This window comes from Zingiber officinale, chromosome 11B (assembly GCF_018446385.1).
Source record: "Zingiber officinale cultivar Zhangliang chromosome 11B, Zo_v1.1, whole genome shotgun sequence".
NCBI lineage: Eukaryota > Viridiplantae > Streptophyta > Magnoliopsida > Zingiberales > Zingiberaceae > Zingiber > Zingiber officinale.
Window position 1 is genome coordinate 62,313,666 of NC_056007.1, and position 23,726 is coordinate 62,337,391.

The window sequence follows — 23,726 nt, forward strand, 5'->3', positions numbered from 1 at the left end:
GAAGCTGATGGCTCTTGTCCATGAACTCAGGTTCTTCGTCTTGGACCACTCATATTTGTGTGATCGATAGTCGAGTTCGTTTGTGGTTGCTTATTTTTATTTTGAAATTAGGGATCTGTACACACATTATCAGAGGCGGAGGGTAGGGGAGATTGATGATGCTAGGCTTAACTTTGAACTTAATACTATGCTTTCGAGGGAGGTAATTTCCATAAGCGTGTTCTTTGTCTCCTTTTCTTGTGGCTTAACTGGAACTAAAGTTGTGTTTGCGGAAGATATATCCAAGATAAAATTATAGTGGAAGAAATGATTCATAGAATCTACCTCCAAAAATTTTGAGATCTGCCTTGGCTATTTTTTTAAATGCTGCTATTATTGGTTTCTAGTTGCTGATGGGTCATGTAAATTTGTTGTTTATGAAAAAAAAAGTTGCAGTTTCTAAGATATTTTTTTCTTTTTACTAAATTTTGCTTCTGTAAAATGCTTTACCACATACACCATATTTTTCTCTTCTATTTACTTCTTCCAGAGTTTACTCTTAACTTACTGCTTGCATTACTAATCCTTTCTTAACCTTCACTGATGTTTTTTTTCTATTTGAAATTACCATAGCTCATTCTCATAAATGGGATAATCTAGTGACTTTGTTTTCATGCATTTTTTACCTTTTCTATATGTTGTTAATAATAGATGAAAATATGAGAGATAGCACTTTATTTTTGGTAACTCCAGTTGTTATTGTACAGGGGATTGAAGTATGTATGGTTCCATCTCTTGATAGGGTAAGTTCCAATAGAAATTATACTTATTGTTTGTTTTGTGAATAATTCAAGTATATGAATGATAAACCTCTAATTCTTCATACTGTATTAAACACTCATATAGCCAGAGGAAGTAAAATTTTCTGTACACTTAATTGATACGGACTTAAACAAGTTAGTTACATCATGCAATTGGAAACATCAGTAGAAGATCTACTTGCAGGTATCTTTCTTTTCTTTTACCAGGGATATCATAATTTTGCTTCCATGTTTTGAAACAGTTTAAACAGACTGCAATAATTGGGATTGAACCTTATGTTGAGTGTTTTGGTCATTCTCTCAATATTCCTAATCTAAATCAGGTTGTATTTATACACTTTGCTATTACACTTTACTATATGTATCAGGATCTTGGTCAATTATCCCATCAATTTAATGGTTATTAATATTAAGGTAAAGTGTGGTAAAGGATTCTACTTGGGTGAGGAATTGACATGTCTTATCTGTATAAACGGTGGTTTTCTTTTTCAATTTTATTTGTGCAACTATGTGACATTTGTTTTTATTTGGAAATTTGTCATAGTATTTGTTCTTAAGTATGTGAAGATCAAATGTTATTTGTTACTTCTTCCATTGATATTCTGATTTTCTTTTGATGCCTTGGAGTAGGATAAATATTATTCCTTTTGCTTTGATTCTGTTTAATTTTTACCAAGATTGCAGTTATATCTAAGAGGTCAAGGAATATGCAGGCCAAGGTTCTAGGTGCTCTCTAGCCCACATTTTGCACCTCCTTTGAGCTGGAGCATTATTTTTTTTGGAAGAATTCATATTCCTTTTCAATCTCATGTTTAATGAACCTTTCAATAAATTAGTGTTAATGTATTCGGATCACAGAATATGAATTCACATCTATTGATTATGTGGAAGTTTAATTATAATCATGCCTCCTCCATGATGCTTAGATTTATGAGGTTTAAGAATGAAGGAAGAATCTTTCATTTTGTTCTTTTGAAAATTTATTATGTTAATATAAATAGAATCTTTTTGGAGATAGTGTGAATAAATTATTTTATATATTCCAAGAAAAATCATAATAATCTACTATACACCATGCATCACTATATTTAGCTTCTTTCAAATCAGTTGCCTTATAACAGATTATTTCAAATTTGTAGATCAAAGAAGCTGAGCAAACAAGTAAAATTATGGTAAATGGTTTATTTTTGTAAAGCATTTGATCCCATGTATCTGAATTATTGGCTTATTATTGTTTTCAGTGTTTTGGTTCCTGGTCATTTATGTTTTGATAAATTATGCAATTATATGGAATGATAGCAGGAAAAGTAGTGAGGACCTGATTTAAACAATACCTTAACCGTTGACTATTGGATTGAGGAATTGTTCTTTCTTTTAGCACACAAAACTCTGGTATTGCATTTTTAGGCAGCAGAGTTTTTTGAAAATCTCATTTATCATTGTTCTATTGAAATTTGTTTTTGGAAATTGAATGTAACTAAGCACATCACAACATGCTAGCCATATTCAGAAAGATACTAGAATGGCAAAGTGGAGGTGACTAGATGTAGTTTGAAGTGGTTGCATACTGAAATTGTATATCTTTCCATTGAATGCCCTCAGTACTCATTGAGTTCCTTTTACAAAATGATCTGTTGTTTCTTTTTTGCTTTAATGAGCTCTACTTATGTTCTCCAACTAGTTGCGTGTTTCCTCTTATCGCATATCCATGCTAATGATTATTTGCTAGCATGTTTAATCCTAACCACGAGATCAATAATTATTTTCATATGTTCCTTTGTTTAACATTGAGATACTAATTTTGGGTGTTGGTGCACCAAATGTAGTTTCTTATAATCGATGAAGCCGACCGAATATTGGAGGCTAACTTTGAGGAAGACATGAAGTAAATATTTAAGCGGCTGCCAAAGGTATGCTATTTAGTTCCCTTCGGTTTATAGTTATTACAGGAGTGTTACGAAGTCAGCATCATGTTTTATAATTATCACATTCACTCCCTAATACGCAGACAAGGCAAACTGCTCTATTTACAGCTACCCAAACTAAGCAGGTTTCTATTTCTTTCTAACTACTATTCATAATCATTTTGGTTTTCATTTTCTTTAACTTATAAAAAAAATTGCAGGTTGAGGATTTTGCGAACTTGTCATTTAAGGAAAATCCTGTATATGTAGGTGTTGATGATGGAAGGTTGAGGATTCGACACGAGTTATCTAAACAACTAATCAATGGATTGACAAAAGCAAAGTACAACTATGCAAAGTAAAACATATAAACTAAAGAAATAAGAATAAGCGCTATGATAAAGGTATGTTCTAGGAGTTTCGGTTTCTTTGTAAGGTTATTCAATATAAATGATCTACCAAATCTTATTCCTCAATTGTCCATCATTTGTAGAAGGTTACCGGTTCCCTCTTGCAATAGACAACCGGCCTAGGACTGTAATTTATATCTAAATGTGATCAATTAGGTATGAATCCTATGATGTCCTTACACGGGCTTGCCTGTCACGTGCGTCCCTCGGATAATCAACATAGGAACTCATTGCTTCTCAACCTCATCGAGATACAAAAGATTATTGCACACAATCTATTCTATCTCCTTGAATAACCCTATTTCACCCTCAAGATAATCCCTCAAACGTCCTTACACGGGCTTCTTCCTGTCACGAACGTCCCTCGAAAAATCGAATGAGAAACAATCTCTACAAGATCCACAAGATATTCAAACATTCAATCAAACATGGGAATTAGGTTCAAACCACAACAAATCACACAAGATCAAAGAGATACAAACAGGAAAAAATTATAGAAATAGGGAATTGGCAAATCCATAAGAGTTTTATATCAAATCTTCATTACAAATACTCCCTCCATCCTAGAACATAGAGATCTAATCTATAGAACAAGAAAAGAAATCCGAAAACAAGAAGATTACAAGCATCTTGATCCCCAAATCCAAGGAAGAAAGGGAAGAATGGCTTATCTACAATGAAGAACGGTCTTCGGATCCAATCCTTGCTTCCGGAGTTAAAACGTTGAAGAATCTACCCTTGAATCGCTAGAAAATCCCTCCAAGATGGAGAGAAATCGCCTAAATCTCGCTCCCTCCCAAAGGGGAGAAGATCCCCTTTCAAATCTTGAAGAATGCCTTATATAGAAGGTGGGTTTGGGCGCCACACGGCCCCGAGACATGGTCGTGTGAAGCTCACACGGCCTGTGCTACTCCCTTCTCTTCTTGTCTCACACGGTCGTGTGTGAGACACGGTCGTGGCTTGCTCTACCACTGCTCCCCTTGCACGGTCGTGTAGATCTACACAGCCTTCACTGCCTCTGGCTTTGGAGCTCCTGCAAGGTCGTGTGGTGCACACGGCCAAGGCATTCTTGGCCTCTGGAAATGTTGCACGACTGTGTAGATCGTGTAGATCTACACGGCCATGCACTGCTTCAATTCTGGAGGGCTTGCAGGGTCGTGTGGTGTACACGGCCTGGCTCTGTTGGCTTCAAAACTTGGCACGGTTGTGTGAAGCTCACACGGCCATGGCCACTCCCTTTCCTGCTGCAGCCACACGAGTGGTGATCCTCACATGGCCTGGGCTCCCCCCATGGTAGGGGCGTGTGGCATACAAGGATGGTTCCTTCCTCCTTTGGTTTGCTTGCAGATCTAGCCACAATCATAAATCCTTCACCAAATATGACTCCTATGTACAGAAAATGCACAAAAGCATATCTTCGAACAAAAAGAGTAAATATGCTAAAAGCAAAGCTGGAAGTACGAAAATGCATAGATAAAATATGTGCAAAGTATGTGAATGTGCGTCAAAACATGATAAACAAGAGTATACAATCTACGCACATCACACCCCCAGACTTAAACCTTTGCTTGTCCTGAAGAAAAATGTTGTAATCTAAATTCATATGTTCTACAACACACTCATATCCCTAATGCATTTTCCTAACTCTATCAAAAAGTTTTATTAATAAGCATGACCATGGAAACAAGTCAAGAATGGCTCAAGCATAAGTATCTTGTGCACAGTGCAATAAGTAACTCAAAACCCTTCAAGTTTCAATCTTCGTCCTAGTCAAGTCGTCATCAAATTTGAGTTCCTAATGTTTTCGGTGATAGGCATGTAACCGGTGATAGACACTTACATACCACACACTTGGTTCATATTTCTCAATCAACCCAAGGTCTCAAAGGCGTGCTCAATCTCAAGAGAAGCTAAGCAGTCATTTCCCCAGTAACCTAACTCGGTCTCAAAGGGGTGACTTGCTAGATTCCACTCACGACAACTGTTTTTTATATCCCTTATTCACTTTTTTTTTCATAAGTATTTTCATTGTGTAAATCTTATTCACAAATGTACTTTTAGCACAAATGTTGGGATATTTTGATTTTTCCAAATGAGCTTACATGATTTGAGTCTCATCCAGTAACCAAAATGAAGTTTGAGAAATCACCATAGAAACCAAGTACTAAACAAACAAGATGAATCATGACTATTTCAATGATATCAACAATCCAAGCTCAAATATAGTGAAGTGAAGGTAAGATCCTTAAGGTCAAGCCAAAACTAAAACCTATCTCCATATAATACTTAGCTTATATCATGCTACCCAAGATAGAGAAAAGAAATACACTAAGCATACTACTAGCATCATTTACAACATCATGAATCTAGATAATGAACGTGCTAACATTTTCTCTTGAAGACAAGAAAGCATATAAGTGAAGTTTGATGTTCTCAAGATGTATGCCACAAAGTTTTTCAAAAGATAGTCAAGTGACTATCAAAAACAAACAATCAAAGCAAAACAAGAACAAATGCAAAATAAAATAAACTGCAGAACAAAACAGAAAAAATGCAAAAAAATTCAGGTTTGCAAACCACGCCCCCCAGACTTAAATTTTTCATCGTCACGATGAAATCAATATGGTGGAGGAGGTGGTGGATGAGGGAAAGCATGTCTACGTCGTTCTCCGATAGGAAAACTAGGAAAATCAGGCATTTCACCTAGGAATCTATGATATTCATAAAGAGCATCTATTTGTTGGCTAGTAATACTCATGCCCTGCATAAAATCTCTCATTCTAGCCTGATCAATATCATAGTCCTGAATAAACTCAGCCATTTGACCTTGGAAATTCCTCGTAAATTGAAAGTGATTTTATACCTCTCTAAACTGGTCATCTGAACAAATTCAACATTTTTTATCATTTCACTTTTTCCTTTTCAACTTTTTTTTTCTTTTCATTTTTCCTAAGTGATTGCAAGGTGCAACACTTAAACACTAATATACATAAGCACAAATGTTGGGATATTTTAATTTTTCCAAATGAGCTTTCTTGATTCAAGTCTCATCCAGTAACCAAAATGTAGTTTGAGAAATCAACATGAAAACACTAGTACTAAACAAGTTCTATGAATCTGTTGGGTTCGTCGGGCCGCGAAAACCGCTTTTTCGCGTCGCGGAAACCCCGAGTCACCCAAAGCCATGGATCTCGTGCAAAGATTCGTAAACAAAATTTTTCGAAAAACCTTTTTCTTGTACGAGTTTGTAAAAACTTTAGATCTACAATAAAGTTAAGATCATTACCCTTGATGCGCGCCCCACGCGAATCCCGCTCGTCCAAATGGTGCCGGATCTCAAGACCGTCAAGCGTACGGTCCTCTAGAAGTATCCACACGGACACACTAGATGGAGGTGACCAAAAACCAAGGTGTGCTAGCACCTATGTGGTTCGGCCAAGGAAGGAGGAGAGGGAGAGAGCAAGAAGAACTCTAGGAGGAAGAAGAAGGAATGAATGATGGAATAATTTTCAAAATGAAAATTATTCTCCTCATTCAAGTGGCCGGCCACCTTCTCATGTCTAACTCCCATTTCCACATTAAATGCAATTAATGTGGAGCCATTAAAGAGTTGTAACCCCCATGAGGTGGCACTCTAGGATGATGTGGATCAACACTATTGGTCCACATCTTGCCACCTCACTAAATGACATGGCAACAAGTGTAACCTCCTCATTTAATGTGGGCCGGCCACATTAAATGCTATGGAGGCTTGTAACCTCCATGAGGTGGCACACATTGATGATGTGGAGCAATCCTATTGGTCCACATCTTGCCAACTCACTAGTGATGTGGCAAAAAGTCAAGTCAAACATGACTTTTTCTCTTCCTCTCAAATCAAGTCAAACTTGATCAAATCTCTCTCATGGTTGATCTAATCCAACCATATGATTCAAGCCAACTTAATATAATGAATCTAATTCATTAAATTAAGTTGATTTAATGAGTCATAATCTAAATTAGACTCATTGAATACATGAATCAACTTGAGTCCAACTCAATTAGCCCAATTTGGATTACTCTTAATCCAATATGATTCATCAAATAAATCTAATCCTCTTGGTTCATCATATGAACCAAATCTCCATCTAATTGTCCTTAGTGTGTGACCCTATAGGTTCTTGTAACGTTGGCAATGCCCTAAACCTATTTAGGAGCATAAGTAATGAGCGGTATCTAGCAACACATCATTACTATCCAAGTTACAAGAATGTCGAGATCCGACATCACCTTGTGACTACTAATTGTGACTCCTCACAAAATAATGGCAAGTGTCCTTCTATCCTAGACATCTAGATTGATCAATATGAGGCATAGACCGTGTCATCCTCTAATCAATCTAAATCTTGAACCCCAAGTAGACTCACTCAATCAAATGAGCTCAACATCTAATGTTGACTCATTTGGGCATGGCCATGCACTTAGTGGTCTCACTCTATCAAGAATAGCGATGTCGCTCCCGTCATATGGGAGGGATAGATCCCATCTACATCACTCACATCCCTCTGCATAATTCGTTACATACCCAGTAATCGCCTTTATAGTCCACCCAGTTACGGGTGACGTTTGACGAAACCAAAGTACATAACTCCTTATGTAGGGATCCATGGTGACTTCAGGTCCAAGGACTAATAGTCATACTAATAGCCACATGAGAAAGTATATGACACTCATATAACGATCCATGATACTTTCTCATGGCGGGTCATTCAGTATACATTCTCCAATGTATACCCATGTGTCAACTTGATATCTCTATATCCATGACTTGTGAGATCAAGTCATCGAACTGACCTACATGCTAGTCTTATTGCATTAACATTATCCCTGAATGTTAATACTCGACTAGGAATGATTTAGAGTAGTGTTCCCTATATCATCTCACTATCGATTCAACTAATCGATTGATATAGGTATGAACCTTCTACTCAAGGACGCTATTATACTTAGTCTATTTGGCACTAATACAAATAAGTATAATAACCAAACAAATGCCTTTATTAATATACAAGAATATGATACAATGAGTCCATACAATCATCAAATGATTGGCTCTAGGGCTCTAACTAACAATCTCCCACTAGCACTAGTGCCAATCAGTATAGGCTTTAAGGCCTAATGACCTAGTGTGACCATCATGCTTCCTCTGTGCCAAAGCCTTGGTCAAGGGATCTGCGATGTTAGCCTCTGTAGGTACTCTGCAAATCTTCACATCTCCTTTGTCGATAATCTCTCGAATGAGATGGAAGCGCCGTAGTATGTGCTTGGTCCGCTGGTGTGAGCGAGGTTCCTTCACCTGTGCTATAGCTCCATTGTTGTCACAATAGAGCTCAACTGGATCAGCGATGCTAGGAACCACCCCATGTTTAGTGATGAACTTGCGGATCCAAACTGCCTCCTTTGCTTCCTCTGATGCAGCAATATACTCGGCCTCTGTTGTAGAATCAACTACTGTGTCCTGCTTCGAACTCTTCCAGCTCACAGCACCACCATTTAAGCAAAACACGAACCCTGACTGCGATCGGTAATCATCCTAATCGGTCTGGAAGCTGGCATCACTGTAACCCTTTACAGTTAGCTCATCATTGCCTCCATATATCAAGAAATATTCTTTAGTCCTTCGTAAGTACTTAAGAATATTCTTGACCGCTATCCAGTGACTTTCACCTGGATCTGAGTATCTGCCCGTCATGCTCAAAGCATACGAGACATCGTCGAGTACATAGCATGGCGTACATGATCGATCCTATGGGTGAGGCATAAGGGATCTGATCCATGCGATCTCTCCTCTCTAGAAGAGGGAACTTGAGTCTTCGAAGACTCACGCCATGTGACATTGGCGAAATCCCTTCTTGGAATTCTGGAAACCAAGGAGTACCTTGTCAATGTATGTACTCGACTTAGGCCAAGCAATCTCTTAGATCTATCTCTATAGATCTGAATCCCTAGAATGCGGGATGCCTCACCTAAGTCCTTCATTGAGAAGCAACTCCTAGCCAGTCTTGACAGATGAAGCATAGGGATGTCCTTCCCAATGAGTAGTATGTCATCCACATACAATATGAGGAAGACAACTATATCCCTACAACCTTCTTGTAGACACAAGGCTCATCTTCGTTCTTGATGAAACCAAACTGTTTGATTGCATCATCGAATCAAAGATTCCAGCTCGAGAAGCTTGCTTTAGTCCATAAATGCAGCTTGCATACTCTGCTAGTATGCTGTGGATCTACAAAACCCTCAGGTTGTGTCATGTACACATCCTCGAGTAGGTTTCCATTCAGAAACGCGGTTTTGACATCCATCTGCCATATCTCATAGTCATGGTAGGCTGCAATAGCAAGCATGATCCGAATAGACTTAAACATCGCTATTGGAGAAAAGGTTTCATCATAGTCAATACCATGAATTTGCTTGAAACCTTTAGCTACCAAGCGACCCTTATAGATAAGTCCATCCATGTCAGTCTTTCTCTTAAAGACCCACTTACACCCAATGGGTTTTACCCCTTCAGGTGGATCAACCAAAGTCCATACTTGGTTGGTGTACATGGAATCCATTTCGGATCTCATGGCTTCTAGCCATTTCTCGGAATCTGGTCTCATCACAGCTTCCTGATAGGTGGTAGGCTCATCCTCTATGAGCACAACGTCATCATGGTCAGACAAGAGAAATGAGTATCTCTCAGGCTGACGACGTACCCTATCAGACCTGCGAAGAGGTATGTCTACTTGAACTGGTTGTTGTTCCTCAACTCTTTGTGGAACAACATCATCCACAACACTTTGTGGTTCGGTTCAACTTCCATCGAGGCATCGGTGATATTGTTCGCATCTTGAACTTCTTCAAGATCGAGCACCCCACTAGTCTTTCTAGAAACAAAGTCCCTTTCTAGAAAGACCCGATCTTTGCCACAACTACCTTGTGCTGATGGAATGTAGAAGTAATATCCCTTAGTTTCCTTGGGATATCCGATGAAATAGCACTTGTCGTATTTGGGTCCTAATTTGTCTGAGACTTGACGTCGTACGTAAGCCTCACAACCCCAAATCCTCATGAAAGACACCTGGGCATCTCTCCCAGTCCATATCCTATATGGTGTCTTTATCACGGCCTTGGATGGAACTCGGTTGAGAATGAAAACTGCCGTGTCTAGAGCATATCCCCATAGATATGTCGGAAGATCTGTGTGACTCATCATAGATCGTACCATATCTAATAGGGTACGATTCCTCCTTTCGGATACACCATTCCACTGTGGTGTTCCAGGAGGAGTGAGTTGGGATAGAATCCCACACTCAGCTAGGTAGTCACGGAACTCATGGCTTAAGTATTCACCACCTCGATCTGATCGAAGTATTTTAATCCTCTTGCCAAGCTGGTTCTGTACTTCATTCTTGAATTCTTTGAACTTTTCAAAGGATTCGGACTTATGTGTCATCAAGTACACATAACCATATCTACTGAAGTCATTAGTAAATGTGATGAAGTATCTATAACCGCCTCTAGCAGCAACATTGAAAGGGCCACATACATCACTATGTATGAGTCCTAACAAATCAGTTGCTCTCTCGCTATGCCCACTAAAGGGGGTCTTGGTCATCTTGCCTCGTAGGCATGACTCGCATATCTTATATGATTCTAAATCAAATGAGTCCAGCAAACCATCCTTATGGAGCTGGGATAAGCGCTTGTCATTTATATGACCTAAGCGACAGTGCCAGAGGTATGTTTGGTTCATGTCATTTGACTTGAACCTCTTGGTACTAATGTTATAGATAGGGCTCTCAAGGTCTAGAATATAGAGTCCATTTATTAGTGGTGCACTACAATAGAACATATCTTTCAAATAAACAGAACAATATTTGTCTTTTATTATAAAAGAGTATCCTTTCTTGTCTAAACAAGAAACTGAAACTATGTTCTTAGTAAGAGCAGGCACATAACAACAATCATCTAAATCTAGTACAAGCCCAGAGGGCAGAGATAGCTGATAAGTTCCTACAGCAACAGCAGCAACCCGTGCTCCATTGCCTACTCGTAGGTCTATCTCGCCCTTTGTCAATGCTCTGCTATTTTTCAGTGCTTGTACATTAGTACAAATGTGCGAAGCACATCCGGTATCTAATACCCACGTCGAAGAAATAGAGAGGTTGACTTCTATAACATTTATACCTGAAGTAGAAATCTTATTTCTCTTCTTGTTAAGATCTTCCAGGTGTCCTGTGAAGTTCCTCTTCCAGTGCCCAGCTTGTCCTTGATATAGTTGACGAAGATGTGCAACCATATCGTAAGCACCCATCAACTCATGTTGCTTCTGAAGCTCAGAGTTCATGGTTGCGAGCATTAGACAGGACACATCTAATGCGTCATCTTGATGCTTCTTATAAGCATCCCGGTCAGCTCGCGTGGCAGTGGCAGGAGGAGCCTCTGGAATGGGCTGATCCAGAACGTACAGTTTACGTTCCTGAGTGAGAACTATTCTCAGGTTCCTGTACCAGTCCAGGAAATTTGCTCCGTTGAGCTTGTCCTTCTTAAGGACAGATCGCAGAAAGAAAGTGTTCGTATTCGACGTCATGGATATTCTACAACAGAAATAAATGCAGAAATAAATATCATATTCTTTTAAAATCATTTAATTAGGCCTTTAATTAAATGATGCTCCCACTGAATTCTATAATTCTTATGGGACAAGATCCACATCATACTAACCCTTGAGTTAGCTTTAGCTAATACGCTCAAGGCTTAGTATGATCGGTAGGTAACGATTACCAATTACATCTCTATGTAACTCTTGTTTATAGAATCAATATTTGCATTTATATTAAAACTCGAGTTAGCTTTGGCTAATACGCCCGAGAGTTAATATAAACGTGATTTTGTCCTACCTTTCCAACTATTGGAAGAATGCCTATAGTTGACTCGATCCAACCGAGTAACAAGGAATACTCAATCTAATTGAGTTTGTATTCACCCATGCGTTGATAGGTGGGACCAAGATTGTCCCTCCGTACCCTACCAAGATAATATGTATTGCTCTGCTTTGGCAGATTCAACAATACATGTGATCGAGGTAGTGATAGGTATCACGGCACGGTTAGGCATTTAGAGTTGGTTCGATCTAGATCTAATCTAATAGAGAAGGATGCATCTTGTGCACGACTTAGATCTAATCTAATCGCAAGGGTGCATCATGTGCACGACTTAGATCTAATCTAATCGTTAAGGCACTAATTAATTAATTAATTATTAAACATGCATCAGATACATAATAATTAATTAATTAATCTATTTGTGATTTAGTCATGGCCCTACTACGATCTTCTCAAGCAAATGAGAAGATCGAATGGTCAACCTAGGGTCAACTTCTCAAGCTCCTCCCTTTGACCACCTTGTGTTGCTCGTGCCCGCCTCGGAACTCCGTCTCGTGTGGACCCTCCACCGCTCCAATTTGTACATTACAATTTGAAAATCGAGTTACATTCGAGTCTAAATCTAATTTACAACCAGAATAAGAGAAAGGCACGACGCGCAGGCCGTGGAAAAAAAATAAAAATATAGCACACACAATCATATGACGGCACGCAGGCCGTATTATGAATTACAACACAAATCCAATCTTATTGGGTATTTTGGGCCATGACTATCAAAAATTAATATATAATTCAAAATTATATATTTTTCATAATTTTCTATAATTTTAAAATAATTTTTACAATTTTTATGAATAAAATTTCCCAGCGGTCCCGTTTAGCGGTTTTGGGCGCAATCGCGGAACGGATCCCCTTGCTGGGCCCAGGGGCAGCGCCCCTACCCGCGATCTAACCATCGCGAGGGTTCCTTTGCGATCCAACAGCACCTAAACCCGCTGTCCCAAAACGATTTGGGTCGAGACATTACCGTTTCGGAAAAATCTTCCCGGCGGGTTCGTTTTTAGCGATTTCGGGTGCAATCGCGAAGCAAATTCTCTTGCGGGGTTAGGGGCTATGCCCCTACCCACGATCTAACCATCGTGAGTTGCTCCTTTGCGATCTAATGGCACCCGACCCCGCTGTCCCAAACGGATTTGGGGCAAAACGAAGCCGTTTAAAAGAAAACTTTCCGGTAGCCGAAGCCTACAAGTGCCGAGACACTTGTGCTTCGCTTCTACGGAAAAATTACTCATAAAAACTCTAAAAACTCAATTTTTACAGAAAATTACAGAAGGGTTATTTTTCATAAAAATACAAACGAACTCGTACAAGTCTTTGCACGTGGCTCTGATACCACTGTTGGGTTCGTCGGGCCGCGAAAATCGCTTTTTCGCGTCGCGGAAACCCCGAGTCACCCAAAGCCATGGATCTCGTGCAAAGATTCGTAAACAAAATTTTTCAAAAAACCTTTTTCTTGTACGAGTTTGTAAAAACTTTAGATCTACAATAAAGTTAAGATTATTACCCTTGATGCGCGCCCCACGCGAATCCCGCTCGTCCAAATGGTGCCGGATCTCAAGACCGTCAAGCGTACGGTCCTCTAGAAGTATCCACACGGACACACTAGATGGAGGTGACCAAAAACCAAGGTGTGCTAGCACCTATGTGGTTCGGCCAAGGAAGGAGGAGAGGGAGAGAGCAAGAAGAACTCTAGGAGGAAGAAGAAGGAATGAATGATGGAATAATTTTCAAAATGAAAATTATTCTCCTCATTCAAGTGGCCGACCACCTTCTCATGTCTAACTCCCATTTCCACATTAAATGCAATTAATGTGGAGCCATTAAAGAGTTGTAACCCCCATGAGGTGGCACTCTAGGATGATGTGGATCAACACTATTGGTCCACATCTTGCCACCTCACTAAATGACATGGCAACAAGTGTAACCTCCTCATTTAATGTGGGCCGGCCACATTAAATGCTATGGAGGCTTGTAACCTCCATGAGGTGGCACACATTGATGATGTGGAGCAATCCTATTGGTCCACATCTTGCCAACTCACTAGTGATGTGGCAAAAAAGTCAAGTCAAACATGACTTTTTCTCTTCCTCTCAAATCAAGTCAAACTTGATCAAATCTCTCTCATGGTTGATCTAATCCAACCATATGATTCAAGCCAACTTAATATAATGAATCTAATTCATTAAATTAAGTTGATTTAATGAGTCATAATCTAAATTAGACTCATTGAATACATGAATCAACTTGAGTCCAACTCAATTAGCCCAATTTGGATTACTCTTAATCCAATATGATTCATCAAATAAATCTAATCCTCTTGGTTCATCATATGAACCAAATCTCCATCTAATTATCCTTAGTGTGTGACCCTATAGGTTCTTGTAACGTTGGCAATGCCCTAAACCTATTTAGGAGCATAAGTAATGAGCGGTATCTAGCAACACATCATTACTACCCAAGTTACAAGAATGTCTAGATCCGACATCACCTTGTGACTACTAATTGTGACTCCTCACAAAATAATGACAAGTGTCCTTCTATCCTAGACATCTAGATTGATCAATATGAGGCATAGACCGTGTCATCCTCTAATCAATCTAAATCTTGAACCCCAAGTAGACTCACTCAATCAAATGAGCTCAACATCTAATGTTGACTCATTTGGGCATGGCCATGCACTTAGTGGTCTCACTCTATCAAGAATAGCGATGTCGCTCCCGTCATATGGGAGGGATAGATCCCATCTACATCACTCACATCCCTCTGCATAATTCGTTACATACCCAGTAATCGCCTTTATAGTCCACCCAGTTACGGGTGACGTTTGACGAAACCAAAGTACATAACTCCTTATGTAGGGATCCATGGTGACTTCAGGTCCAAGGACTAATAGTCATACTAATAGCCACATGAGAAAGTATATGACACTCATATAACGATCCATGATACTTTCTCATGGCGGGTCATTCAGTATACATTCTCCAATGTATACCCATGTGTCAGCTTGATATCTCTATATCCATGACTTGTGAGATCAAGTCATCGAACTGACCTACATGCTAGTCTTATTGCATTAACATTATCCCTGAATGTTAATACTCGACTAGGAATGATTTAGAGTAGTGTTCCCTATATCATCTCACTATCGATTCAACTAATCGATTGATATAGGTATGAACCTTCTACTCAAGGACGCTATTATACTTAGTCTATTTGGCACTAATACAAATAAGTATAATAACCAAACAAATGCCTTTATTAATATACAAGAATATGATACAATGAGTCCATACAATCATCAAATGATTGGCTCTAGGGCTCTAACTAACAGAATCATGACTATTTTCATAGTTTTCTACCATCAAAACTAGGTAAAGTGTAAGAGATCCTAAAACAAGGCCAATACTTAAACTCTTATAGTAAAACATTGCTCACTTCATGCTATCATAGATAGAAAAAGATATATCACTAAACATACTAGCACCATAAGTAACCAATAAACCACATAAAATCTAGAATAAACGTGCTAGTATTTTGCAATAAGAAGCAAACAATCATGATATGATGAATGATGCAACTAGGAAATTTTATTATACAAAAAGAAAAACTAAACTAAATGAATCTAATGCATCCCCCCCCAGACTTAAACTTTTCATTGCCCCAATGAAAACTAAAAATAATGTGGAGGAGATTTAAAGTAAGAGAAGTTACCAAGTGATAAGCTCCAAATAGTTGACATTCATGTTTTAAAAATACTCCTCTATCCAATGCTCACATCCCTCCACAACTTTAAATTCTACAAAAAATAAGATAGATAAGAAAAATTAAGTAGAGGGTGTGATTTATTATCAATGAAGTAAAAAGAAACTAGAAAGAACTAAAGACATAAAAGAAAACAAGGAAAATGAACTCGGGTTGCCTCCCAAGAAGCGCTTGTTTAAGGTCATTAGCTTGGCCACCTCATTGGATTCATCTAATCTCGCTCTTGGAGGGGTAAGATATTTTAGAACCTTCTTACCAAGGGTTCTCAGTTTTTCAACAAATAAGCTCTCCTTCAAAGGCTCAACACTATCTTTACCTTGTGACTCCTGTGCAACGTATGTCCTGCCACCATCATGCTCAAAAAAGAATTGATTAGTAACAATAGAAAAATGAATTGAAATTTGACTTTTACCAATCACTAATGTAAGAAAATCATTGAGCATGGTTTGACATTTAGATAAGGAAGGTTGTGGCTCAAGTGGTGGTCTTTCTAAAAGAGGTGATTCTTGAGACTTAGCTTCAATTGCACAAGTCCCTACACTCTCAACATCAACTAGTTCATGTCCTACATCATCCAAAGTGACTAATGGTTGTGTGACTAAGGGGAGTGATTCTTGTGGCATCCCTACACATCCCTCCACAATATGACTATAAATTGGTTCAGATGTAGGAAGGGAAGGCTCTTCTAAATCTTTGACATTAGGAGGTAATGGAATTAAAGTGGTGCACTCCTTTATCAAAGTCTCAAATTCATGATCCTCAAGCTCATCACAGTATTTTCTCATTATAGACTCTTGCAAAACTAAAAGATTAGCTAATTTTCTATTATTTATTGAGTCTATACTATCAAGTGTAGCATGCATTTTCTTAATGTCCTTGCGTGATTCAGCTTGAATAGCTAGAACCTCCTCTAAACCTTTCAACATTCTATCCATAAATGATGAAAATTGGGGGTCATTCAAGTCAGAGCCTTATGTGTGTGAATTTGATGAAGTCATTTCATCTATTTTTCTATCAAGTTCATCAATTGATGTTCCCAAATTGAATAACTTGTAACAACTCTCAATTGAATGGCCTATTTCATTGCAAGCTTTACAAAAATTTTGCTCTGACCTTTGATTAAAGTTAAAGAAAACACCCCTTCTTTCTACATGCATTCTATATGGATGGTCAAGCAATATTGGACAATTATCAAATATATGACCAGTTACACAACAGAATTCACAGAAAAGAGTATTAGAGTTCACAATAAATATTTGGTCAAACTTTTGAAATAGAGCTTTCAATCTAGTAATCAGTTTAAACATGTCCATCTAAATGATTATAGCTAAAACAAGATAGACATGTAGAAGTAACAAAAATAAAATGCAGAATTTAAATTGTAGAAAAAAAATGCAAAATGAAAACAAGTAAGAGAATGCAAAAAAGAAAAAGAAAAATGTCTAGAGTAACTCATATGCTAATCAACTAATGTTAATCGAAAATTGTCCCCGGCAATGGCGCCAAAAACTTGTTACGAACCGCAAGTGTACGGTTACGTCGTCAGTAATAATAAAAGATATCATATCCACAGGGACTGTTGATTTAGCACTAGTCAACTTCGCACAACGAATTATCTAGACAAACCTAAGATTGGTGAGAAAAGAGAGTAAGAGAAAGAGAAGAGAAAAGAGAGAGAATGGATCTTAAGAGGGATTGAGCTTAGAGGATGGTGGATGATGGATTCTAAGATTTTGGTTTCCTTGTAATGCTAGGTGATGTTACATAGATTGCTTAGTTCCTATCCTCTATGTTCATGCTCTTGTAGGAAGTTAGATTCATTACCGACTCTCCCTTGCAGTGGATAAGCCGGCATGATCTCCTTCTCCTACTCCATGTCCTATGCTACTAAATGGGAATTATTCCTATGTTGTCCTTACACGGGCTTGCCTGTCATGTGCATCCCTCGGATAATCAACATAGAAACACACTAACACACAATAACATAGAAATAGAAATAGTGATTATGACCGATCCCCTACTTCCTTGTGGAGATTTGCTTCTCCTTTCAAGGTGATACCCTAAGTTGTCCTTACACGGGCATGTCTATTACATACGTCCCTCGGATAATCGATCTAGGGTATTACCCTTTACGGGATTAACAATTCTACACAACCATTTGATAAAACATGCAAAAGATATAAACAAGATTCACACACACATTACATCAAACATGAACAAGGCATCAATAAATCATTGAATAGAAAATATAGCAAATCTACATAGTTTTACATCATCATCACATCACAAATACTTCCTATATCCTAGATCTAGAGATCTACTCCATTGCTAAGGAAGAACAGCCCCAAAACATAAAGAAAAGCATACTTACAACCCTAGATTTGAGAAGAAGGGGAAGAAGAGATGCTTGTCGATGATTCCGATGTCTTGGGGATGCCTCCTTGCTCCGGAGATGGATGGATCACCAAGGGATGGAGGAGAATTAAGCTCTAGGGTTTCCCCCTAAGGGGAGAACCCTTCCCCAAGGAGAGGGGCGAAGTCCCAAACCCAAGATGAGTCAAAGAATGAGGATCTTGACCCTTTTATACCTCCTCCAAACTGCCCAGGAAAACCAGGAAACCAGGGGTCTGGTAAACTAGGTTTTTCACCTACTAAACCAGGTTTTCTCGTTATTTACCCTGAACCAAAGTTGTATCTCTTGAAATTATCTTCAATATGATACTTGGATCGAGCCCTGGCTCCAACCAAGCTGAAAGTTATGGTGGTTCAAAGTTTGGTCTGTAGTCTGGGCGGAGGTCCAGTTGAACCCGTAGTTGGGAGGCACTGCCATGCCATTTAACATGGGCAGATAAGTCTATCTCTCTATTGGACCTGAAGAAAAGTTATAGATCTTGAAGTCAGCTAAATTTCAATATAAAGAACAGCCCGAAACTTCAACGGAGTACAAAGTTATGGCCGTTTTACAAACGGTCTGCAATCTGCCAGAATTTAGCACAGCTCTGTTTTTGGCGTGGCATGGCCCGTGTTCTTCGTCACACGACCGTGTGGAATCCACACGGCCTCACACGGCTCCCTCCTGGGTTGAGTCACATGGCCATGTGGATCACACGTCCATGACCTTTTTCATCTCAGTCAAGGTCACACGACCGTGTGATTTCACACGGTCGTGGCCTTCCTCTGCTCTGGAAACTTGGCACGGCCATGCCATTTGGCACGGCCATGCCATTTGGCACAACCGTGTGCTGCCTGGCCACGGGGAGCTTGGCATGGCCGTGAGAGTCACACGATCGTGGCCTTCTTCACATCTGATGCTAGCACGGTCGTGCCATTTGGCACGGCCAAAACATACCAATAGCCACATGGTCGTGTGGCATACACGGCCTAGGCTGGATTTCTTCCGGAGTTGCTCTTGTGTGCATTTTTACTCCATTTTCACTCTAAATAGTGTCCTGTCAATCAAAACAAGCAAAGCGCAAATCTCCGAACAAAATATAATGAAAGTATGACATTACAATGAAATAGGGTGTAATAAACATAGATTATGCTAATGAAATACAAGTAGATGTGTATCCAAACATGCATAAAAGTGTATATAATCTACGCACATCATCTAGATGTGCATATCTAAAGAAGGAGCCGAAGCAAAATATTACCTTAAAGGAAAAAATGGAATCTCTCGACGATGATGAAATGACATTTATGGTAAGAAAGTTTTAAAAAAATTAGATCTAATAAATTCAATCAAGTGCAAGCAAAGAAAAGAAAAAGGAAAGTGAGATGCCATCACTACAATGAAGAAGGGCACTTCAAAAATAACTAACAAAACTGAAGAATAAGGACAAGGATAAAATACCAACCCAGAAAAAGCATAAAAAATCTAAATACGACGTGGGACAAAACATCATCAGAGTTGGAGATTGAAGCCAACACTGGACTTGCGCTGATGGCAAGTCACCAAGAAAATGACGAAGCAAGCTCATCTGAAATGAGCATCGATGAAGGGGGAGCAATGTTAGAGGAAAGCAACATAACAGCGATGTTGGAATGTATACTAAAAGCCTAGCTTTTTGTATAAACATTTATTTATTTAGAAATAAGAATCACATTGGTCAAATGTCTACATTTATGCTAAGTGTAGTTGTCCATTTAATTTATATTGTAGATAACATGGTGTAAGGAGACACACAGAAGATCATGTTATCAAATCCTTATAAATTATAAATAGTAGCTCACAACCAAGATGGAATGGACAAACCATTCGAATGGTTGTAGTGTAATTTGGTATTAGTTTATTTAGACTATAAAATTACACTAGTACACTATGAGTGTATTAAGCAGGACCATTTGAGGTAGTTTCTTTTTATACTGACTATATAAAAGAACAAAACCTCTGTTATTATGGAAGTACGTACTCTTAATCATGATATAATAACAAGCACGTATATTTAATATTTATTTCTTTAATTTATCAAAGGGTGCGATTTAACTCGTTAAATCAATAAGCCCGATAAGTTGAGAAATTATATTATTTATATGGTGTGTTGTTGATTATAGAATGAAACTGTTGGTCCCTTTGGAGGCCGACAAGAGGGGAGGGATGAATTGCCCTACAAAAATTAAACCAAAAACCTTTCTCGGATATTCAACTAATTTAAAAAAACTTGTAATAAAAATAATAGAGACTAATTAGAAACTAATTCAGACACAGAGGGTTTACTTGGTTTGCAATCAGAGGATTGCTAATCCAAGGCAAAGACGACGCACTATCTGATTCTCCTCTGGGCGGAGTAGCCTTTTACAACGTTGACAGTACAAAAGAATAGAAAGCACAGATAAAATGAATTACAAGTTAGTTGATTTAACTGTGCAGATCAGTGCTATATTTATAGCATTGGTCGGGGTGCCCCGAAGGGGTTCCGGGCGCCCTGGGGAGATAAAATTTTATCCCCCAATGATCAGATCGTGTTTGACGCAATCTTGGTCAAAATCTGAGTCTGGGCGCTCAGAGTGGTTCCGGGCGCCCCGGACTAGTCTGGGCGCCCGGAATGGTTCCGGGCGCCCGGACCAAGAAAGTCAATAGAGTTGACTTTTCTCAGTCTGGGACCTCTGCTCTAGTTCAGCTCGTCTCGGTCTGGGTCTTTCGCTCCAGCTCCGCTAGCTTAGGTGATCTCGGTCATCCGGAATAGGGCTCACCCGAACCCAAGTTCCGGCCTTCTCCTCGAGCAGCCTTCCTTCCCGGTTTCTCATCCCTCGAACGCCGTGCACGTTCTTCTCGTCCACCGGTGTACTCTTCCGCGATCATCTCGTCCCTTGGACGCACCCAGCCCGTCGGCTCTCTCCCGTGCCGTCCTTCTCGCTAGCCGCATCTTCCGCTCGACTTCCTGTGTTCCTAAGCTCCTGCACACTTAGACATAAGGGTTAAACAATGCAGGATCTAACTTAGCTTGTTTGATCACATCAAAATACCTTGGGGTTCCAACAATCTCCCCCTTTTTGATGTGAGCAACTCAAGTTAAGTTAGGGAAAACATATGCAATAAAAACAATTTATTTATAATTAAGTCCAAAGATATTTCAATTTAAAAATTATATACCTCCCCCTAGACTTAACATCTGTCTCCCCCTTTGATCACATAAAAAATGGGGTTTCTTTTAACAAGTCTAAGGTAAATTCTAAAAAAAATCTTAAGTGTAAAAAAGTTTAAGCAAAATGGTAAGTAAAGACACTCTTCAGAATTTTTCTTTCGAAAAAATTTTAAGTAAAACATTTTTAAAAAAAAACAATCATAAGTGTTAACAAAAATTTCTTAAAATTTAAGTTTGAAACTTATTTCAACATTTCCTTAAAAAAAAATCTATAAAAAAATTCATAAATTTCTAAAACAAACATTTTCTAAGTTTAAACAAAATTTTCAAAACAAATGTTTAACAACTTTTAAGCATTATTTAATTCTAACTTTAATATTTTATCCAGAAAGTTAATTAAACATTTGATTTCAGTATTTTGGCTTCTAGGTCGTGGCGAGGCACTAGGCCTTTTTGGTTATTGGAGCAACTACCACTTTCTTAGACAAAGCCTTATAAAGAAACTATCTGTTTAACTTTCTTGCTGAAAGATGCTAAGTTTAATTTAAAATTCAAGTTAAGCATGTTTTCAGAACCCAATAGAGGTTCCTACCTACAGGGTTAATTAAATATTTTCTAGATACATAGGCCTTTGACATTTTTCTAATTTGATTTTGGTGAAACCTATAATACCAGTTTAGTTCTCTATAATTTTTAAAAGCAGAACCATTTGAACCGTTGGACTTTTTCAGCCTTACTATTTCTTCTTTTAGTTTTTCATTTTCACTTTTCAATTTTTCAAATCCTCTATAAGACATGATTTTGTCAAAATTCTTTTTGTTTCTAAAATTTTATTTTCTAATTTGGTATTTTTATTTTCTAATTTATACATGGATTTCGCCATTGCCTTAATACCAAAGTAAAGTTGATCAGGGGGTAAGAGGCATACCTCACTTACCATATCAGACTTGAAGCCTGAATCTCCCCCTGCTTCGCTACTTTCATCTGAGGTCGCTCCCCCTTCATCGATGCTGGGTTCTGATGTACTTTGCCCTTCGTAGCTTGCCATCAGTGCTATCCCGGCATATTCTTGAATCTCGGACTCTGATGAAGAAGTGTCGTCCCAAGTAGCTTTTAGGTTCTTGTGCTTCTTGGGAATCTTGCCTTTGTCCTTCTTTAGTTCTGGGCAATCTTCTTTTAGGTGTCCTTCCTTTTGACACTGGTAGCAACGCATCCTTCTTCTATTTCTTGGATTCTTTTTATTCTGCATTTCTTTAAATTTATTAGATCTAAAAAAATTTTTAAAGTTTCTTACCATGTATGCTTCCTGATCATCTTCTGAGTCTGACTCGGGTTCATCCCTTTTGGTTGCGTTTAGTGCGATCATCTGGCTTGATTCCTTTGTTCCTACACACCTAGTTTCATGCAATTCAAGAGTGGAGAACAGTTCTTTTAAAGTACTTACCTCCAGGTCTTTCGAAATGTAGTAGGTGTCAATGATTGATGCCCATTCTGAAGTTCTGGGAAACGCGTTGAGTGCGTAGCGTATTGTGTCCCGATTTGTTACCGTTTCTCCGAGGTTCTCGAGACCAGTAATCAGTTCTTTTACCTTCGCATGTAAATTGGCTACCTTCTCACCTTTTTCCAGACGAATGTTCATCAGCTTGTTCCGGAGGATGTCTCTTCTAGCGAGCTTCGCTTCGGACATGCATTCGTGGAGTTCCAGGAACTTCTCCTAGAGTTCTTTAGCAGATGAATAGCTTCCGATGCGGTTGACCTCTTGAGGCGGCAACACGCTCAGCAGGTGATATTCCGCACGGCTGTTCGCTACAAACTTATTCTGCTCCTTCTTTGTTCAATGGCTCTCTTCTTTTTCTTCTCCATCTTGATTCATCGGAACTACAAAACCATACTTCATAATAAATCGAATTTCAAAATCAGTTCTTAGGAATACCTCCATACGTCGCTTCCAGTCTGTGAAGTCCCCCTCGGATTTTTGATGGAACGATGCTTAGTCCGGCCATCTCGTTGCTTCGATCGACGGTTAGTCATCCTGAAGCGCCTAGCTCTGATACCACTTGTTGGTCCCTTTGGAGGCCAGTAAGAGGGGAGGGGTGAATTTGTTAGCTAGAGCCCTAGAGTCAATCATTTGATGATTGTATTTTTGGACTTATTGTATCATATTCTATATAAATAAAGGCATTTGGATTTTGGTTATTATACTTACTTGTATTGGTGCCAAATAAACTAAGTATAATAATGTCCTTGAGTAGATGGTTCTCACCTATATCAATCGGTTAGTTGAACCGATAGT

At 38.8% G+C, this 23,726-nt stretch overlaps 1 long non-coding RNA gene across 1 annotated transcript; it reads left to right on the top strand.

Moving 5' to 3' along the window:
* Positions 1-2,631: 2,631 nt before the first annotated feature.
* LOC122033649 lies at positions 2,632-2,987 on the top strand. Its single transcript, XR_006126602.1, has 3 exons — positions 2,632-2,710; positions 2,809-2,850; positions 2,926-2,987. It is a non-coding gene; the product is annotated as an uncharacterized LOC122033649 (long non-coding RNA).
* The last annotated feature ends 20,739 nt before the right edge of the window (positions 2,988-23,726 follow it).